General features: G+C 35.0%; 1 non-coding gene across 1 annotated transcript; it reads left to right on the top strand.

Annotated features, from left to right (window-relative positions):
* The first annotated feature begins 11093 nt into the window (after positions 1-11093).
* Positions 11094-11200, top strand: LOC141636758 (small nucleolar RNA R71). Its single transcript, XR_012541344.1, has one exon. It is a non-coding gene; the product is annotated as a small nucleolar RNA R71 (small nucleolar RNA).
* Positions 11201-20009: the final 8809 nt, after the last annotated feature.

The raw sequence follows: 20009 nt of genomic DNA, 5'->3' as shown, positions 1-20009 counted from the left end.
TTTCATGTTTTATCTTCATAAATCCTAAATAACAAGTTTTATTTGTTAACAAATTAACTCGGAAAAACTAACCCGATTTTGCATGCAACAACCGTGTTGCTCTGATACCACTTGTTGGGATTCGTCAATCTCATAAGTTTACATATTGAATATGTGATAAATTAATTTAGTCATAAAATTAATTCTAGATCTTATGCATGCAAAACAAATACAAGAGTAAGGAGAAAAATGGTTCCTTACATTGGATATTTCGGATATTTGGGCACTAGTAAGGTCACCTACCTTACTTAGTTCTTAAGCTTTCCAAATGGATGAACAAGATTCAATAGTGGAATCATCACCTCAAGGATTGTACCAAGGAAATCCTTCTTAATACAAATATTAATTTAGTTACTAGAAATTAATATTTGTTCCCTTAAAATTACTAATATTATGTATATACTACTTCTAGTACAGTTGAATAATATTAGAGAATTATGTGAGAGTTTATGATCTTGTTCCGCAACAAAACTAGAGAGATAAGCTAATTCAAGTAGTGAATTATTGGAAATGAATTAGTGTCAAAATAAGAAGAGAAAACCCTTCTCTTCTCTAGGGTGGCCAGATAGGTGAAGAGGGGAAGAGTGCCCAATAGTTTTTTTTGTTGCTCTTCACAAGATTAGTAGGTATGCAACCCTATGATTAGTAGGTAATCTTCATGTTACCCACTAATAAAACTAATTAAAACACAAATAACCCTCTCCCCTTATACTTACACGGCACATTTGTGTAATATGGATCCATTTTAACTTTGTCAATTTGTTAATTTGTATTGTGTGATAAATTGGACATGTTACTAGATATGTCATTTACATAATGCATTTTTACCAAATTAAAAATCATTATATAAACAAAATAAATCACATACAAAAATTAACTAGTAATTCACAATTACCATTACTTAAAATGGGTCATATAATTATAAATCACAACTACTTGTATTTATAATAACCAATTCATTCTTATTTTAATTGTTTCATAAACAATAAATAAACCTTAAGTAATAAAACAATTTAATTACTTAACACGAATTTTATTTAATCAAATTACAATAAGATACGTATTATCACTCACAAAATCATTTGTTCAATTTTAAGGAATTAATTAACTTGTATCATTATACAGTTAATTAATTAATCAATTATGAATGTTTCCCTAGAGGTATGACCTTAAGGGATCAACTGATCACCACCGTCACACGACAGTAATGTCAAACTCTAGTTAGCCAATCATTACCGATTAATGTGGATCAGTTGACAATAAAATGTTACATTCCCTTATGTATTCTTAATATGAGATTTAAACATGTGATCGCATTATTGTCGAGGACACATACTCCAACAATCTCCCACTTGTCCACGACAAGTGTGCGTCACCAATTCTCTTGTCCTATTACAATCTCTCACTCAATGCAAGGTGTCTTGCAGGCCGTACTTGCATTTCATCATATCGTGAGTGGTTTCCTCGATCTGGAGAACAACTGTCTGACCGGAGTTATCTACCATAGATACCTTCCGAGCATGGCCACGCATTTCCAGTTCATTGCTCCTCGAGTGGCCTTGAGATTTAAGATAACCCTGATAAGGATGGACAATTCCTATTGCACTCTTCCCTTCGATTAGCCACAACTCATCATGACCCAAAACATTTGCCCATTAGACCCCAATTACGAAGGTCGCCGAACATAAATCAAAGACACTCTGAAACTGTGCCATCTTAGGCGAACAGTCATTAGTCAAAGAATTGACTCATAAGAATACCATAGTAGCTCTCGCCACGACCAGGCTATAAAAAATTGCCAGAACTCTATAAGCGGTCATAATTCCGACAGAGTGTCCCTCACAGTCTGCCTATGTGATCGACTAGTCATCTCTCATGACTTTATGGCACTTGAACTTGTCATCAATCGCATCACACTCTAGTTGCTTCGAGATGTCATCTCATGTAAGTAACTAGGGACGAACACTATGTTGATCCAGTTCACTTTAATGGGGTTCAATATTGTCTCAACAATCCCGTTTGGATTCAACAAAGTACAAGATGAGTTAATAATAACTAAAACAATAAATGTGATTATCACACACGAATGGTCAATGCTATATTGCTACTCCATGTCTTATAATCTTGAGTGCATTTGTGCACTTATGTAACGCAATAAAAGTTTAGCTTTGTGAACATACCATGTGTCCAAGTGTTCAAACTTTCTATATTGCGATTTTCTTCAACTTCATGTTATCCCTTATAGTATGAATTTTACTAAGTACATGTCCAGACTTCATACCAGACGTAGGTTCTTAAGTTTTAAAAGAAGCTTTTATTGTTATCACATAACTTGTGATGTGGGTTTCGGTGGATAACACTACTTATAGTATCAACACATACCTCTTAATCACAATGTACTTAAGTTCATTTCGTAGAATCTGCAATGGATGACAATAGAATACTCTTTTCTAGTCCTTAACTCCTTATTTCAATAATCAGCCTAGGATTTTCACAAATCCAAATGAGTTTGGAAACATGAGTTTGTGTAACTTATTAACACACAACTTAGGGATCGTTTGGTTCAACAAGTTGAAATGGAATGGAATGGAGTTTGATAGTATGGTGGCATGGGGTTCTAAATTCATACTTGCAAAATCTTGTTTGGTTCATCATAAGTTATAGAAGGATGGGAATGGAGTTTGAATCCAAGGGGGAAAGGTGGGTATGGAATTCCAAGGGGTTGGGGTGGAGTTAGAATCCATTGGGTATCTAACTCCATTCCAAATCACCCCAATCAAACAATGGAATGGACTAAATCCATTCCATTCCATTCCAATATACCCAACCAAACACCCCCTTATTTCTCTTCCAAACTATAGAACAGATCATTAGTTTTCCTAGAGAATTCATGACGGTTCTTTAAGGCTTACCAATGACTCTCATATAGGTAGACTTGTTATCAACTTATCATGCTCCAAGCATTTAATTCATCTAGGACATATGCATAATGGTATACATGATTGTACTAATGGCGGAAACATTAGTAATCATATTCATGTAGACAATAGTTCTTAGGTTCAAGTGAATAATCATAGCTCTATGATAATTCAAATTTCATCAATATGAACAACCTACTTAACTGATTGTATTAAGAAGGATCATTATCATCATAAGATACCTATCTAAGTGTCAATCCAACATCCCATGTTATAATAGATATACATAATGCCAAATATCATCCAGAATTGAAAACCTATTTGCACGTCATTTTTCAATGAGTTATAAGTCATACGATTCATAGAGGATGATAGCTCCCACTAAACTTCATGTCTAAACATGACAGTCATTTGCTCCCACTCAAGTCCATGTGTACACATGTTTCTCCATGGAAACATTACATAATGGAATGTTCATTGCTTCTCTAAGTATTAATCAAAACCATATATGTCATTCACATATCACTTTTAAAATACCCATTTAGGAAGTGGCTTTGATACTTTACTTACTTTCATAATGAATATCAATGTTTTCAATCCTTAGCTTAGTTAACAATTAACTTAGTTCTTGTAGACATCGACATGCCACTCCATGCAATTCTTAATCATAAACTTCTATTTACTTTGAATTGGTCTCAACAATCCCAAATAAATCCATTTAATTGCATAGATATCATTTTAGTTTCATAGGGCTCTTAAGTAAAATGTCGAATTTTAAGATCTCTTGTAACTTCATAGATCATAATCTAAATTTCAAAAGAACGCCTTCTTTTGGTGTCCTCATATAGTTTCCTTAAGAACATCTTCTTTTGGTCTCCTCGAGTAGTATCCTTAAGAACATCTTCTTTTGGTCTCCTTGCGTAGAACATCTTCTTTTGGTCTCCTCGCGTAGTATCCTTAAGAACATCTTCTTTTGGTCTCCTCGCGTAGTATCCTCAAGAATATCTTCTTTTGGTCTCCTCGCGTAGTATCTACCTTCTCAAGGCTTGTGGCTAAATTACTCCCACTCTATCTTTAGAAAAATATCCTATTTCTCCAAAGATAGCTTTTGAGCCACAAATAATGATGGTTAAGGAGAAAAATAAATCATATATCTATTAATAGTGATTTAGTCGAGACATTTTAAAAGGATAACTTAGACAAGACGATTTGAGTTGGATAGGTGAATCAAATGAAGTTGGTAATGTTCCCTTATATGAGTTCAACAACTCAATCTTAACTTCATAATTGATATTTCATAAGTAAGTTGTGACTTTTAGTATGACATAAGGAGAACCGAATTCATAGCTTATGGACATATAATGACGCGATCATTATAATCGTCTATATAATCAATTTAAGTCGATAATCTTATGTTTCTAGATGCAAGTAATGTATGATGATAAATTTTAGAACAACCAATACGATAAAGTAAGTGACTTGGGTTGCAAACCAAGTCACCAAAATCCAAAATACAACCATTGTTTTAGGAAATAGCAAATTCCCAAGTAGAACGAGGAAATTGAAAATAGTTTTAAATTTCCAAAATATAACACAAAATAAAGACAAAATAAAGCCAAGCTCCCATAGATCTAGCACCATGGGCGGCTACATCTAGCTTCCCTCAAGATCTTCTAAGCTTGCTTTTCTTTGCCCTTTTCCTTGCTCGGATGCCCTAATTACAATAAAAAGGGAATTATCACAACTTGTATCATAATATAAAGTTGAGATCGAAACATAAAAAGATAGGGATAATTAAATTACCTACTGGAATAACCTTTCCAGCTTTAATGTCGCCTAGGTACTTAGGACAATTCCTCTTCCAATGCCCAATGCCATTACAATAGTGGCATTTGTCCCCGGACGGGGAACCCTTCTTAGGCCTAGAGGAGCTAGCTTCACAAGCTTTTCCCTTGTTCTTAAAGGGGGTTGGCTTCTTACCTTTTGCGCCAACTTTCTTGAATTTTTCCTTGCTCTTTTGATTGATGTTGAGCACATCCTTGGTGGTGCTAGCATTTAGCTCCATATCCCTCTCGGCTTGCACAAGCATTTTGTGCAATTCATCGAGGGAAACTTTCAAGTTTTGCATATTAAAATTCACCCGGAATTGAACATATGCTTTAACCTTGTTCAAGTAATGAAGAATTCGATCAATGATGAGTTCTTCAGGAATGTCTACCTTTTGCATTTTCAACGTCTTAACATGTTCCATCAACTTGAGCACGTGAGGACTGACCTTTTGGCCCTCCTTAATGATGAGATAGAAGAATGCGGATGCCGCTTCATATTGAATGATCCTCGGAGCTTGTGAAAACATGGTCACAAGCTTCGTATAGATCTCATAGGCGGTGCTAATCTTTATAGCACTCCTTTGGAGTTTGGCCTCCATTGAAAAGATCAACACATTTTTGATCGCGGCCGACTCCTTTTGGTAAGTCTCATAGGCTTGCCTAGCGGCAGGAGTAGACCTAGCGGTCAGTTGATAGGCTTATCGCGTACCTATGCAAAGATAAAATTCCCTAAACACAAATTAATGTATTAATAGGGGTCGAACCACAAGGAAACGGGAATTACTTCGTGAATTGCTATGGGTAGATTCTTATCAAGGTCGATTTCGATTTGGGTTGGTTTGTTTGTTTGGTGATTAATAACAATTATGATGTAAAATATATAATAAAAGAGAGTGTAAGGGGTTCGGGTCACACATGCAAAGGTAAATATATGATCATGATAAACTCGGTACTAATAACATTGTCAATTGCTTAGGCTTAGAGACACCCACCTTACGATATTAGTGTCAACCATAGACCGGGTCCTAGAGAAACTCTCGTCCATGACTAGGTCATCCTACTATACATGCTTAGTCTAATTCAATTCCGTGCCTCTCGACTTATAGAACGAATAAACAAACTTAATCAATTGAATAGGGCCCTAAACAAAGATTAAACATTGTGGCACAAGCATGTGATAGAAGCAATATGATCAATATTATTATTAATCTATTTTATCATGTTATATACTTGATTTATGCATGGCTCCCCTAACCCTTAGACTAGGAAATTTAGCTACTCATACTAAAATGTAAATTGCAAACTAAATTAAGAGAAGTGGTGAACATAATTGTATGATTTATATAAACTAATTGATTTAACATGTGGAAGAATTAAACTAAAGTAATCTAAACAAATTATTTAATTATAAACTATGTATAAACTGAAATAGAAATGTAGAGATATAAACTATAAGTAGAAATACCTTAAAAGTAGAGAACTTGTATGGAAGAACAATGTATAACCAAAAGCTTGAAATAACTTAGAATCAAATGTTTGAAGAACTACAAGATTAACTAATTTTTAAACTAATATGAAAACTATTGAGAGAAATATAATGTTTAAGGCTATTGTAAACTAAACTTGGACGTGAAAATTGGATGCCTAAAGCTTTGGAACACCTCTCCTATTTATAGGAGAGGAGAGCATAACGTAAAATCCAAGAGGCATGCAACCCCGATCGGGGCCACCCCACCCCAATCGGGGTCGTGTGTTTCCAGCTCCTTTGCCTTAATTCTCCTCTTAATTGCTTGGAGAATCCCATGTTGGTGATTAATTGTGCGATTAATCACCCGGTTAAGACCTTAATTCTTGGCATCCTAGGTAGCTTGGAATCCTATCTTTTCCACCTTGACTTGGACTTGAAGTTGGGCTTGACTTTGGTTTGTTGACAATAATTGTATTGCACACATTAGTCCATCAACTTCTTCATGAAAAACCCATGCAGACACTCCATGATAGCCCAATATTTGGTCTTGCTTAGCTTAATGAACTTAGTGGCTCATCTTGTAGTATTTTAGCTCCAAAAAGCTTAAGTATCCTACAAAATATGTGGAGACAAACAAATGCACTAGAATAACAAATATTAGCTCAAAACACTATGATAAGTGCTAAATGACAAATAAAATGGAGCTAATATAGGGGATGAAAGTATATAAAATATGCACTTATCAAACTTCCCCAAGCTAAATCCTTGCTTGTCCCCAAGCAAGAAACCAAATCCCATCAATTGCAATATCCCAATGAGCTAAGCATAACGATTTAAAAACCCGAAACAACATGGGCAAGGAATAAAGCAAAGCATGGTTGAGATTTACACGACGGCGTAGCATAGAAAACTTTGAATGAACCTTTAAGCTCTTGCATGATCCTTTGACTTATGGACTCTCACGGGACACTCAAACTCTTTTATATGTGAAAGGACAATTTTGTGAATAAACACTCGACTATCCTCGACCTATAATAATGTGCCCGCAATCTAATATGGTAATCAATCAAAACCAGTAAGCCAAAACAATCAAATGCAAGCATGATAAAGAAGCCAAATGAGTAGGAAGAAGGCAATATGTGATGGGTAAGAAGGGGGAACAAATGTATTATGGATTGTGGAGCTAATGTCAAGCTAGCAACAACCAAATGTAAGGATGCTCAATCCCTAATTCTAACCCAATTTTGCAATTCAAATCATAAGAAAACTCTCCAAAATGTATGAATAATGCTCGAGAATTTCTCACATCAACTTCTTCTTCTCTTTTTTCTTTTCTCAATTCATACTTCTTTTTTCATTTTCTTTAATGCTTTTTTTTCATTTCTTTCTTCTTTCTTTTCTCATTTTTTTCATCATTTTTCTTTTTCACTTTTTTTTCCTTTCATTTTTTTCCTTTTCCTCTTTTTTTATCTCTTGAGCATTAAGACCAAGCTCACAAGATTTTCATAACTTTGAAACAAAATCCAATTGAGCACCCAAACAAGACCAAACAAGCTACTAGCTCAACAAGGTAGGCAAGTTATAATGTAGCTATGGAAAATTGTTTGTGAAGGGGTCAAGAAGGCAAAAATATCATGTGAATGGCTCCAAAATGCTATAACAAATGAATGCATGCTTACCAAGAGATGACATGAGAACCATACTTGTGCGTTTTGATGAAATACACATTATAAGGAGACACCTACACTCACCTAAGTGAGACCAAATAAAGATGAAATGGCCTTAAAGGAGGTTCTACCTTATCAATTTTGTAGCTTGCTACAAGTCAAGATCAAGCCTATTCGGTTCATTCTCCATCTCCCACCTACTATGTCAAGACATCCCCATGTAGCTAATATCCCATCATGAAAGAATAAATCATTAGCAACAAGCCATTATTAGGATAAGCAAAGAGGAAAGTAGGCTACAAGCAAGCATAAAGCAAAAAATTCTCTCAAAAATTTTCAAATTTTCTACACTACATGCAAACTATTCTATATGCAAATGCAATATCTCCCCCCAAGCTAAACATCACATTGTCCTCAATGTGCCAACTATCCAAATCACCCAATCAAACCATAAAAATGGCTCAAGGCACAAAACAAGAAGGACTAGAGGTTATGTTTAATGGGTTGCAAGATCTAAACTAATATGCAAAGCAATGAAAAAACTTACTCGATTTGCTAATCTCCCCCAAGCTAGCATGAATTCGGGGGAATGATGCTTCCTTGTGATTGAGGTGAAAAATGTGAAGAAACGAGAGAGAAAGGAGGAAATGAGTATCGTCGGGTATGCTTGAATGATAGAAAGAAATCTATCTTTTTTTTTACCCGTATAAAGCAAAGGCCAGAAAGTCACAGAACCACGACCCCGATCGGGGCCACCCAACCCCGATCGGGGTTGACCTCCTCTTCAGGTTTTGCCTCTTTTCCGCGTTGATGTAATTTCCTTCTTTTTTTCGAAAACCACGTCCCCGAACGGGGTTGTTGCATGGGGAAGCGTGCCATATTCACTTCTAAACCTCATTTCTTCATTTTCACCTAAAAAATCACAAAAAGAAATATCGTCAAGTCGAACATTTTATTACTAATCTACGAAAAACAATAAATTGCAGAAAATTAAAAACAAAAATAAATAAAAGCAATAAAAGGCTTGGGTTGCCTCCCAAGAAGCGCTGGTTTAACGTCCCGCACGACGTAAGAAGCTAATTGATTCAAGTTTTGTTCTTGAGCTTGCCACCAACCAAAATCCATGTCATAGCTCCTTTAGCATTCCGCAACCATTTGAAATTTTTCAAATAAAATTTCCCTTTTTTCTTCTTGGCACTCTTAGCAATAGTGCCTGTAGCATCGTCACCTACAAAGCAAACAACACCCATATCGTCCTCCAACGGATCCATTAGTGAGGATCCAAGCGTAGTAGAGGCATAAGAAGAGTCCACAGTGCTAAGTAAATAACAAGACTCTTGTAACAAAGGGCTTCTAATGGTGTTATTTTTGCTAAAAGAAACCCGGTCATCACCTACTTCCAACGTCAACTTCCCATTTTTCACATCAATTAACGCACCCGCGGTGCGTAAAAATGGCCTACCCAATATAATTGGGGTTTGTGAGTCCTCGGCCATATCAAGTATGAGGAAGTCAACGGGTATGAAAAACTTGCCAACTTGGACGGGTACATCTTCTAAGACACCTAAAGGTCGCTTTAAAGAACGGTCCGCCATTTTGCAATGTTGTACTTGTGCATTTTAAAGCACCCATGTTAAGTTTTTCACAAAGGGAATAGGGCATAACACTTACACTAGCACCTAGGTCGCAAAGGGCCTTATCAATGGTATATTTGCCTATAGTGCAAGGAATAGAATAGCTACCGGGGTCCTTAAGTTTCGGGGGAGACTTGTTTTGTAAGAGTGCACTACACTCTCCGGTGAAAGCAATGGTCTCAACCTCATTGAAGGATCGCTTCTTTGAGAGAATTTCCTTCATAAACTTTGCGTAGGAGGGGACTTGGGTAAGCAATTATAAAAATGGGACGGTGACTTGTAAATTTTTACACATTTCCATGAACTTACCAAACTTACCTTCTTCCTTTTGCTTTGCTAGACGATGGGGAAATGGTACTTGAACAACTTCTTTGGGAGGAGCATCCTCCACATCTTTCACTATCTCTTTGGGAATACTCACCTTGTTTGGAACGGCATCACTCTCCTTAGCAATAGGAGAGATTTCTTCAATAACCACCTCATCACTTTCTTTTGGTATAGGAGACCCAACATCTTTGGCATCAAGCTTGCTCTTCCTCTTTAGCATCAACAATCGATGAGGAAATGGTACACGATCTTTAACAATAGGCTCTTCACTAGCCTTCTTTTTGTCATTTCCCCCAAGCTTAGCCTTTTTAACAACCACCTCTTCATCCAAAGTCATGGATGGCCCATCATAGCTTGAACCACTTCTCAAGGAAATAGAATTAGCGGTTTCATGTGGTTGCTCACCTTGGGGAGGTAGTTGGCCGTTCTTCCTTTGAGAGTTAGAAGCGGCTAATTGAGCCACTTGTTGTTCCAACATCTTGACCGCGGCACTATGAGCTTGATCATTCTTTTGAATTTGAGCCAACAAGTCCCTTTGCATTTAGATTATCATGCCCTCAAGCTTACCAACTCCTTGATTGTTTTGTTGGCCATTTTGTGGTGGATTTTGTTGGTAATTGTTTTGTGGAGGCCTTTGTTGATTTTGATAACCCGGTGGAGGGATATACTTTTGTTGTTGAGGAACATAGGCATTTTGTTGTGGTGGGGGTTGAGGGTTAAGCACATTGTTTCTATTGTAAGACAAGTTCGGATGGAATTTTGAATTCGGGTTATAGGTGTTGAAAAATGTACCCGGTGGATATGAACTTTGTCTTAGAGCTTGAAAAGCATTTACCTCTTCCATAGGAGCTCGGCAATGAGCGGCGTAGTGGCCCGCACCTCCACATCCATCACAAACGATGATTTGGCTTGTTGAAGACACAACATTGAGTTGTTGGATGAAATCTTTAGCATCTCTTTCCGCCAATTGTTGTTGTAGCAAGGCAATTTGAGCTAGCAAAACGGAGTTAGTAGAGGATTCTTCTTTACCTTTTGAGGGCACAACTCGGGAATTGACATATTGGGCATCATGGATCGCCATAGATTCGATCGTGGAATGAGCAAGAACGATGTCAATTTGATCAAACTGCCCATTGTTGGCGGAATCAAGAATCCTTCGTGACTCGGCACAACATCCATTGTAGAATGTTATTGCTAGAAACCAATCATCTAGCCCATGATGTGGGCATTGTCTTTGCAACTCCTTGTACCTCTCCCATGCCTCATATAAGCTCTCAAGAGCTTGTTGACGGAATCCGGTAATTTGGCTTCTCAAAGTTTGAGTTTTCTCCGGTGGAAAAAACTTTTGATAAAAAGTAAGAGCCAATGTCTCCCAATTGGTGATTCCCAAGGTGGTGCGGTCAAGGCTATTGATCCAAAGCTTGGCCTTGTCCTTCAAAGAGAAAGGGAAAAGTATTTCCCTTATTTGGGCTTGGGTGACGCCCGTTTGACGGATCATGGAGCAATAGTCACAAAAGTTTTGGACATGCAAATTGGGATCCTCCAAAGGACTTCTTCCAAATTGCTTTCTCTCCACAAGACTAATAAAAGCTGGTTTGATCTCGAAGTCCGGCGCGGTGATTTGAGTAGTGGTGATACCGGCCGGAAGCATGGCCGCGGTGGGCTTTGAGTGATCGGAAAGTCTCACCATCTTTTTGGTAGTAGATGGTGATGGTGGTGGAGTTGATGAACAAGAAACCTCCTCCTCTTCAAGAACCTCTAGATCGTCTAAGTAAGACTTTCTAGCACTTTCAACTTGGATGGGAGAAGTGGCTTCTTTAACTTCCTTCCAAAAACGTCGTCTTCTCCTAAAGGTTTTCTCGGGCTCGGAATCCGGTGTAAGCAATTCTCCACTTCGAGAGGACCTGGACATAAGACAACAATTTCTAAGAAAATGATAAGTAACGGTCTCAAGGAACAAGTGTTCCCCAATACAAAGAAAAACAAGATAAAAATCGACAATTCCAAATGTAATAAAACCGTTTCCCCGACAACGGCGCCAAAATTTGGTAGGCTTATCGCGTATCTATGCAAAGATAAAATTCCCTAAACACAAATTAATGTAGTAATAGGGGTCGAACCACAAGGAAACGGGAATTACTTCGTGAATTGCTATGGGTAGATTCTTATCAAGGTCGATTTCGATTTGGGTTGGTTTGTTTGTTTTGTGATTAATAAAAATTATGATGTAAAATATATAATAAAAGAGAGTCTAAGTGGTTCGGGTCACACATGCAAAGGTAAATATATGATCATGATAAACTCGGTACTAATAACATTGTCAATTGCTTAGGCTTAGAGACACTCACCTTACGATATTAGTGTCAACCATAGACCGGGTCCTAGAGAAACTCTCGTCCATGACTAGGTCGTCCTACTATACATGCTTAGTCTAATTCAATTCCGTGCCTCTCGACTTATAGAACGAATAAACAAACGTAATCAATTGAATAGGGCCCTAAACAAAGATTAAACATTGTGGCACGAGCATGTGATAGAAGCAATATGATCAATATTATTATTAATCTATTTTATCATGTTATATACTTGATTTATGCATGGCTCCCCTAGCCCTTAGACTAGGAAATTTAGCTACTCATACTAAAATGTAAATTGTAAACTAAATTAAGAGAAGTGGTGAACATAATTGTATGATTTATATAAACTAATTGATTTAACATGTGGAAGAATTAAACTAAAGTAATCTAAACAAATTATTTAATTATAAACTATGTATAAACTGAAATAGAAATGTAGAGATATAAACTATAAGTAGAAATACCTTAAAAGTAGAGAACTTGTATGGAAGAACAATGTATAACCAAAAGCTTGAAATAACTTAGAATCAAATGTTTGAAGAACTACAAGATTAACTAATTTGTAAACTAATATGAAAACTATTGAGAGAAATATAATGCTTAAGGCTATTGTAAACTAAACTTGGACGTGAAAATTGGATGCCTAAAACTTTGGAACACCTCTCCTATTTATAGGAGAGGAGAGCATAACGTAAAATCCAAGAGGCATGCAACCCCGATCGGGGCCACCCCACCCCGATCGGGGTCGTGTGTTTCCAGCTCCTTTGCCTTAATTCTCCTCTTAATTGCTTGGAGAATCCTATGTTGGTGATTAATTGTGCGATTAATCACCCGGTTAAGACCTTAATTCTTGGCATCCTAGGTAGCTTGGAATCCTATCTTTTCCACCTTGACTTGGACTTGAAGTTGGGCTTGACTTTGGTTTGTTGACAACAATTGTATTGCACACATTAGTCCATCAACTTCTTCATGAAAAACCCATGCAAACACTCCATGATAGCCCAATATTTGGTCTTGCTTAGCTTAATGAACTTAGTGGCTCATCTTGTAGTATTTTAGCTCCAAAAAGCTTAAGTATCCTACAAAACATGTGGAGACAAACAAATGCACTAGAATAACAAATATTAGCTCAAAACACTATGATAAGTGCTAAATGACAAATAAAATGGAGCTAATATAGGGGATGAAAGTATATAAAATATGCACTTATCATCAGTGCGGCGGGAGAGGCCTCGGTGAGGTAACTGTAACACCCCCATTTATTTATGAGCCTTTAGCTAGACATTCCCAAATAAATAGGACTGTTACCATCTCGGTTTCCCGAGGTAGTGAATAACAAAGTACAACAAACCAAAGTACTTTAAATTAAAACTTTAGTGAAAACATTTTTATTTCAATATTTATCAACTAAAACTTAATATAAAATAATTACAACTTGCAGCGAAAATAAATAAAGTGATATAACTATTCTATGTAATCTAGACTTCAACTATGGTCCAAGTCGAGCTCTTATCCGAATGCTCCCGAGTCAGCAAATCTTTAGTACCTATCAAATCTGCTCCCCATAAAACGGTTCACCGCAGGTGTTCACGAATACACAGTCAACCGCGAGGTTGAGTAGGAATAAATACTAACAACAAAAACATACGATAAATAATCCAATTTCCTTTTTCATTGCACACCCCCCTGACAACGTGCTACTTTCTTTTACTTACTCGTTACACTAATCATCCCGCCAATCCCTGGCCGGGGCAGCCTCAACCCGAAGGTGAGTAAACACACACTACATTACCAATAGGTAATGTCTGCCTCAACATATAGTTGATTAAATATCAACCAGATGGCCTGCAGACCAATATGGGGCATGTCTCAAGTAAATACGATAAAATATCGTCTACCAGAATTAATCTAAAATACGTCACCCGAAGGCTCTTACACGACGTCTGCCAATATAACCTCAACAATAATCTACATCACCACGAAGGGATGTCTGCCAGTATTAAACTGAATAACCGATGCAATAACAGTAACTCCATCATAACTAATCCAACCAACATTTACAATATAATTCTCCCCTCCAACAATTTCATTGATATCAACCAACACAATTCTCATATGATCAATTCACTTTAATATAAATCATCCAACAAACATTATCGAGTAAAAGTTGAGTAAGATTTATCCCTACCTGATAAGCAATTCTAATTAAGCAGCTCAAGCAATCTAATAAATAAAGCAAATCCGATCCGATTATAATTCTTCACAACCGTCGCCTAATCAAAATATTATAATTCAATTCAATTATGTATTTATTTATTCCTTTTAATTATTCAAACTAATTATTTATAATTCAATATTAATTATCATTATCAATCATGCCAATCTTATCACAAGGTATCACAACAATAACTCAAAGCATTCGTGGTATTACATTCTTTCCCCCTAAAAATAAACTTCGTCCCCGAAGTTCGAAATAACAAACAATAGGAACAACCAAATCCTGGTTGAAATGCCACAAAATCAAGAATGCACACCGTAACACAAGTCAACTATTATTTCAAACACAACTCCAAGTAATGATTAAATGAATAACAAAATCTTTGATTTTCTTCCAAATAGCAAACCAAATCATATAGGATATTCGAACTAAACTTTACTTAAACTTAAACTTAAACTTAAACTTAAACTTCTTACTTTAGCTATCGACGAATAAATTGCAAGAGTAAATAATAATTTCTAACAAAATACGCATAATTGTGTAGTTAATCTTTTCTTAATAATGACATCTAACTACAACATGGATGTAATTAATGTGAACATATATATATATATATATATATATATATATATATATATATATATATATATATATATATTTATATATATATGCGTTAGAAAACACATTCCGCATATAACTAGACATGATAATCTACTTCACATAATTTACAACATCAAATTATCAACGTGCAAAAGATAAGAAACAAAAACTTATACTTTTCAAGGCTAGGAAAACATGTTATAACTTCTAAAAATTATAAATAAATAATAACTTAATTACTTCTCAAGAACTTATACTTTTAGGAAATACAGAGAGTTAGTAAACCATGAGAAAAAAAAATCAAGTCAAAAACTCATAAGGTTAATTTATAATACATTTTACAATTTATTTGGTCAAAACAGAAATTTCACAGCAACTTGTCAGAAACTTAGGTCAATTTGTAAAAATCACTATTAATTGTCAGAAATTTAAATTGCAACGTGGCTTATCAATTTAGAAACATATACGAATCTTTTAATCAGTGGAGTTAGAATTATAATAAATCATTACGTATTTTTTAAATTATAATTTTTACAAGAACATGGCGCGAAAACATCACTGTACAGGAACATTTCGACTACTGTCCACTAAAATATTTATTTCTCCTAAACTGTATATTATTTGAATATGAGACCAGTGGAAAATGGAAGCTAACTTACAAGGGTATCACACATAAAAATTTCGTATAAGAATTTTAAACAGGCAGTAAATGGTAGCCAAAACAATCAAGGGTAAAAGAAATCTTGTGAAATCAACCAAAATCGCATTCTTCACAATTCCACACAACAATTAATACTTTACATGTTTAATCATTTTCACACCTTCCACATACATGCCAACATACTTTCTTCATAACATCATACTTAAAACAATGCTTAAAATCATATCACATTCCGATCACCTTAAAAGCAAGGTTACGTCCCCGTAACCACAATCATCAACGAAATCAATATTCAAACAAGGCAACCAAAAACTCCTAAGACAATAAACAATATTCATTTTAAAATTCCCCACACTGTAACATCTCTCAAGGTAACCGGTTCAAAACTGAAAAGGCCAGAAGTTTGGTGTGAGGGGCGCCCTAACTCATCCCAAGCCTTAAGGGGGAACCTAACAGTTTCTACCCGGGTTCATTTTATTAGACACAACCTACATTCATTTATTGTTCATTGGTTAGGCCTGAGGATCGTTTTGCTCTGATACCACTTTGTACACCCCCATTTATTTAGGAGCCTTTAGCTAGACATTCCCAAATAAATAGGACTGTTACCATCTCGGTTTCCCGAGATAGTGAATAACAAAGTACAACAAATCAAAGTACTTTCAATTAAAACTTTAGTGAAAACATTTTTATTACAATATTTACCAACTAAAACTTAATATAAAATAATTACAACTTGTAGCGGAAATAAATAAAGTGATATAATTATTCTATGTGATCAAGACTTCAACTATGGTCCAAGTCGAGCTCTCATCCGAATGCTTCCGAGTAAGCAAATCTTTAGTACCTGTCAAATATGCTCCCCATAAAACGGTTCACCGCAGGTGTTCACGAATACACAGTCAACCGCGAGGTTGAGTAGGAATAAATACTAACAACAAAAACATACGATAAATAATCCAATTTCCTTTTTCATTGCACAACCTCCTGACAACGTGCTCCTTTCTTTTACTTACTCGTTACACTAATCATCCTGCCAATCCCTGGCCGGGGCAGCCTCAACCCGAAGGTGAGTAAAAACACACTACATTACCAAAAGGTAATGTCTGCCTCAACATATAGTTGATTAAATATCCACCAAATGGCCTGCAGACCAATCTGGGGCCTGCCTCGAGTAAATACGATAAAATATCGTCTGCCAGAATAAATCTGAAATACGTCACCCGAAGGCACTTACACCACGTCTGCCAATATAACCTCAACAATAATCTACATCACCACGAAGGGATGTCTGCCAGTATTAAACTGAATAACCGATGCAATAACAGTAACTCCATCATAACTAATCCAACCAACATTTACAATATAATTTTCCCCTCCAACAATTTCAATGATATCAACCAACACAATTCTCATATGATCAATTCACTTTAATATAAATCATCCAACAAACATTATCGAGTAAAAGTTGAGTAGGATTTATCCCTACCTGATAAGCAATTCCAATTAAGCAGCTCAAGCAATCCAATAAATAAAGCAAATCCGATCCGATTATAATTCTTCACAACCGTCACCTAATCAAAATATTATAATTCAATTCAATTATGTATTTATATATTTATTCCTTTTAATTATTCAAACTAATTATTTATAATTCAATATTAATTATCATTATCAATCATGTCAATCTTGTCACAAGGTATCACAACAATAACTCAAAGCATTCGTAGTATTACAGTAACGAATCTTATCGTCACCCTCCGCGGCCAAGCAAAGTTGGGCGTCCCAATCGGCGAAGTTTGACTCATTGTTTTCTAGTTTACAACGATCCATGAAGGATCGGAGCCATGAAACATTGGTTAGAGTGTTCGAGCTAGTGGATGCATTTGAATTTGGAGTTGCCATTGGAAATGAGAAAACAAATTCGACTACAAAATAAAGATGAAGGAATTAATAAACATCTATGTTTTAATAATAATAATAATAATAATAATAATAATAATAATACTTGTTTACATTTTAAACAAGTTTTAAGCATTTATATAGTGACCTCTACCCAACTATTATAAATGATCCCGAGATCCAAATTCATATTAATTCGGGCACGGTGAGCCGATTCATCCCTTATCAATATAATTCGGTGGATTAACTCTTTAATCGATTCTACTTCTAGAACTCTCGGTCGATAAAATTACTCTAATATTTATCTTTAGCCCGGAACACATGCGACTACGGTCACAAATACTTTCGTTGAGCTCAGTCCAAATTTCGATGTAATAAAATTTTATTACCCACTTACCCAACGTAACAAGGTTTGTATTACGGTGAAGTCGACTTAACTCCCTTATGAAATTGGGGCTCATGGTTCTACTATTTGGTAAGGCTAATTCTCAATTATTATTTTAGCGAGAGGTCATGTCAATTTATTATCTATCACGTTTTAAGTGAACTAAAGCGGTGAACTACGATAATTATAATTGACACGGTCGATAACTCGATAAATGATATGCATGAGAAGTTATGGCGATTTGGCTATGCATGCAAACATATAAAGAAAATGCTAAGCATAAATATAAAGTCCTAGTATGACCTTCCTAAAAAAAGTAAATCTAATAAACTATTACAAATTCGGAAACCAACTCCTTTGGTCCCTTGAACTTCGGTCTTGGCACGCAGCTTGAGGTAACACCGTCTTCATGGAAACTCCGGGAAATTACAAATAATAAATAAAAATTACATAATTTCCTATTATACATTTGTAAATAAAAATAAATCTATTAAATTACAAAACGGTGATACGAGATCACAATAATTACAACTGAATCGATATTCCCATGCATTTCGGGTAATATCAATTAAAAACTAAGGCCATACTAAGTAAAATTACATAAGTCAAAAATTATATAAAATAAAAATATGACAATCATAAATAAAATGCAGAATTATAATATGTATGAACATGCTTAATTTTATGCCAAATCGCCTTTTAAGAGCCAATATCGCATATATCATCGGTTTTTATGGATTTGCGTGATTATAAACATGTTAAAATCACAAAGTGTCTCATAAATTCATATTTATGTTCAAATTAATTACCCTAACCATCTTAGGACCTAAACTTAGTCTTCACTAATATTATGACAATAACTCAACTTTATTTCTTAGTATTGTTCATTATGGACCAAAAATACAATATTATATTATAAACTCCAAATTAAATTATAAAAATTCCAAATAATTTCAAAATTTGAAATTCAAACTCATGAACATTCTGGAAAAATACCATGACACTCATAATGCTCAAAACTTAGGTTAAAAATTTTGAAAATTTTTCGAGAAAGACATCGTTGCGGTTTATCGGTTTTAACAACCATGACCATTAAAATATGAGATATATAATTTTAATTAACTTTTTACTTTTAGATCTAAAATATGGGTTAAAATGCAACATATGACGTTTTTCTATAGTCATGAAATATATTTTAGCATTATAGGCTAATTTAAGTCACTATTTATTGAATTTTTACTCAAAAATTCATAAATCATGCATAAGGAGTTTAATTCGTCTAATATTTTTACACACACTGAGTAAAGATGCATGTGACAACATATAAAATTTCTATGACCAGATTCGAAATTTAACTCATATTAACCTAATAAACCCTTTAAATTCAATTTAAGCTTATAAAATCCATATTTCATGCAAAATAACTTAGTTATTCACGAGATTTAACATGCCATCAGTAGATAATATATGTGAAAACATATCCAAAAATCACTGAAAATTTCGAAGTTTAGCTATTTTTCGTCCAAAAATGACATTTTTCTCATAAAAATCGCATTTTAATGCCAATAATATATAAAATGAACAATAAAAATCCATAAATCGTCCCATATGACCTAAAATCCATTTATGACAAGAAACTTTGAACATACAAAATTATTTCATGATTTATCTTCATAAATACTAAATAACAAGTTTTATTTGTTAACAAATTAACTCGGAAAAACTAACCCGATTTTGCATGCAACAACCGTGTTGCTCTGATACCACTTGTTGGGATTCATCAATCTCATAAGTTTACATATTGAATATTTGATAAATTAATTTAGTCATAAAATTAATTCTAGATCTTATGCATGCAAAACAAATACAAGAGTAAGGAGAAAAACAGTTCCTTACATTGGATATTTCGGATATTTGGGCACTAGTAAGGTCACCTACCTTACTTAGTTCTTGAGCTTTCCAAATGGATGAACAAGATTCAATAGTAGAATCTTCTCCTCGAGG

The sequence above is a fragment of the Silene latifolia genome, chromosome Y (genome assembly GCF_048544455.1).
Source record: "Silene latifolia isolate original U9 population chromosome Y, ASM4854445v1, whole genome shotgun sequence".
Lineage (NCBI taxonomy): Eukaryota > Viridiplantae > Streptophyta > Magnoliopsida > Caryophyllales > Caryophyllaceae > Silene > Silene latifolia.
The sequence above is the reverse complement of the archived record's forward strand: the minus strand, read 5'-3'. Positions and strand labels throughout refer to the sequence as shown.